This window comes from Schistocerca nitens, chromosome 10, assembly GCF_023898315.1.
Source record: "Schistocerca nitens isolate TAMUIC-IGC-003100 chromosome 10, iqSchNite1.1, whole genome shotgun sequence".
NCBI lineage: Eukaryota > Metazoa > Arthropoda > Insecta > Orthoptera > Acrididae > Schistocerca > Schistocerca nitens.
The window spans coordinates 160,650,109-160,653,383 of NC_064623.1; the positions used below are offsets into that span (position 1 = coordinate 160,650,109).

The 3,275-nt window shown below is 47.5% G+C and overlaps 1 non-coding gene across 1 annotated transcript; it reads left to right on the forward strand.

Moving 5' to 3' along the window:
- Positions 1–2,970: 2,970 nt before the first annotated feature.
- Trnai-uau (transfer RNA isoleucine (anticodon UAU)) lies at positions 2,971–3,044 on the forward strand. The gene has a single exon. It is a non-coding gene; the product is annotated as a tRNA-Ile (tRNA).
- The last annotated feature ends 231 nt before the right edge of the window (positions 3,045–3,275 follow it).

Sequence of the window (3,275 nt, forward strand, 5' to 3'; positions counted from 1 at the left end):
CTCCTGCGAACCATGCAGGACTTGCACTCCTGAAAGAAAGCATATTGCGGAGACATGGCTTAGCCACAGCCTAGGAGATGTTTCCAGAATGAGATTTTCACTCTGCAGCGGAATTTGCACTGATATGAAACTTCCTGGCAGATTAAAACTGTGTGCCGGAGCGAGACTCGAACTCGGCACCTTTGCCTTTCGCGGGCAACTGCTCTACCAACTCATTCTGGAAACATCCCCTAGGCTGTGGCTAAGCCATGTCTCCGCAATATCCTTGGCGTCGAGCGAGTCTGCCGCGATGTCTGCTAACCCTGGGTTGATGATTGACAGCGCCAGCAGAGAGGACCAGAGCTGGTACTGTCCCCTCACGTCTGCTGCTGGATGGGCCGCCCTTACTTCAACATGTCGATCACCGAGCTGAGCGCTACGCAGCGTCCCAGTACACATCTAACTGCGAGTGCCTTGCTGCTATCAAAGCTGGCGTATTTAAAGGAAACACGAGCGACGTCCTGACGTCATGCTCATTTGTAATGAACGCATTCGTTCCACTTATACTGCTGATTCATCTGTCGTACTCGCCCCTTAGGTGTTCTTGTGACGGAGTTACGTGTAGTTACGCCAGACTTACGGGAAGTTGTGAAATGCAGCACAGCTGACACTATACCTCTGTCTTACACTCTACGCAAGTCCTCGTCTAACACAAACCTGCGTGCTAAGCAATTCTCTCTCGCCTGTTGTGTGTAACCAGGCCATTGCCCCTGCGTGACGACACATTCCAATACATGTGCATTCCTCTTACCTCTTTTGGCTAACCTACTGCCCCTGGCTCTCGGCATAGGCAATGAAACTTTGACAATATTCCACGTTTCCAACTCTTTACTATTCCGCGACACTACAGTAGAACCAGCTTTCATCATAACAGACTCCACCCTGCTTCCAATGAGCTCTCGCTTGACAATATTGATGTCGCAACTGGCGGCTTTTTGGGGTCAGTGGAACGCCCGCTACAGGGAATTTGGCTCCGAATTGTCCTTGAAGTAAACGATTTGTAACAGTTCGTTGTGTCACAGCGGTGCCAACTGCTGTTCGAATTGCTGCTGCAGGTGCCGAATACTGTGGTCTCCGCCCTCTAGGTAGTGCTGTCTGGCAGTCCGGAGCCCGCTCTTCTTGCGACCGTACATTCTCGTGGCCACCGCTGTCAGCATGCATGTACTCTGGCTACATTCCTGCCAAGCCTCTCTGCAGTGTCACAGAAGGAACATTCAGCTTCTCGTAGCCCCATTACAAGATGATGTTGAAACCTTCCCGTCTCCTCTATATCTCTTTTTTTTTTTCTTTACGCAACCTTCCCCTCTACAATAACCTATGAAACCTTTCCTTAGGATTTCTATCTCTTGCTTAATAATAACAAATGAAATCTTCCCTTTGTAATTTATTCTCTTTCTCAATCTTCGTATACTAACTTAATTGCTGCTTATTAACAGTGATTTTCTGATTATTTCGACGAAACAAAGAATGTGTTGTCGTCGTGGCCCTCAGTCGTTATCTGCAATAACCCAGAACTGTTCCTTACCTTTTTTGCTGTTACTGGATCGCCATCTGACTGCTACATCGGACTGCGACGTGAATATACTTCTCTGGTTTACTATACTCTATTAACTGCTGGTGGGCTGTCATAATAAGTGGCTGTATTTATTACCAAAGCTGACGTTATCCTGGGTTCGAGTCCCGGTCGGGCACACATTGTCAGCTGTCCACATAGAGGTATGTCAACAACACCTGTCGGCAGCTGAGGGTTTCAGTTAGTCGTCATTTATTCCATGGAAAAGCTGCACGGTCATCAACAGTATTCTGTACTATCGAGAACAGTTACTGTCTTCATATATATAGTTAAAGGCTACCCGGCCATTGACCTTCGTTTGTGCGAATGCGCACAGGTTGCCCAAACTCTTACGGGAATCGCTAAAGCGTGCGCGAGTAATGAGTGAATGGGCAAATGTTTATAAGGTACATTACATATGTAGTATTGTGGACAGTTGGGAATGTGAGTCTCACGGGAAGCGTGCAAGGGATAAGTCCCTGCAGTCGCGCTATTCATCTGTGTCCTCGGTGGCTCAGGTGGATAGAGCGTCTGCCATGTAAGCAGGAGATCCCGGGTTCGAGTCCTGGTAGGGGCACACGTTTTCAGCTGTCCACATAGAGGTATATCAACAACACCTGTCGGCAGCTGAGGGTTTCAGTTAGTCGTCATTTATTCCATGGAAAAGCTGCACGGTCATCAACAGTATTCTGTACTATCGAGAACAGTTACTGTCTTCATATATATAGTTAAAGGCTACCCGGCCATTGACCTTCGTTTGTGCGAATGCGCACAGGTTGCCCAAACTCTTACGGGAATCGCTAAAGCGTGCGCGAGTAATGAGTGAATGGGCAAATGTTTATAAGGTACATTACATATGTAGTATTGTGGACAGTTGGGAATGTGAGTCTCACGGGAAGCGTGCAAGGGATAAGTCCCTGCAGTCGCGCTATTCATCTGTGTCCTCGGTGGCTCAGACGGATAGAGCGTCTCCCATGTAAGCAGGAGATCCTGGGTTCGAGTCCTGGTAGGGGCACACGTTTTCAGCTGTCCACATAGAGGTATATCAACAACACCTGTCGCCAGCTGAGGGTTTCAGTTAGTCTTCATTTATTCCATGGAAAAGCTGCACGGTCATCAACAGTATTCTGTTCTATCGAGAACAGTTACTGTCTTCATATATACAGTTAAAGGCTACCCGGCCATTGACCTTCGTTTGTGCGAATGCGCACAGGTTGCCCAAACTCTTACGGGAATCGCTAAAGCGTGCGCGAGTAATGAGTGAATGGGCAAATGTTTATAAGGTACATTACATATGTAGTATTGTGGACAGTAAGGAATGTGAGTCTCACGGGAAGCGTGCAAGGGATAAGTCCCTGCAGTCGCGCTATTCATCTGTGTCCTCGGTGGCTCAGATGGATAGAGCGTCTGCCATATAAGCAGGAGATCCCGGGTTCGAGTCCCGGTCGGGGCACACGTTTTCAGCTGTCCACATAGAGGTATATCAACAACACCTGTCGGCAGCTGAGGGTTTCAGTTAGTCATCATTTAAAGAAAAATGGGTTTATAGATTGATAACAAGTCAACATAATAACACACTGATTTCAAAATGTAGCTTGAGTTACCGTGGAATCTACCCACGTTCAAACTCACTTAAATGTTGATAACGTGCCATTGCAGCAGCAGTAACCCATCTAACAACTGC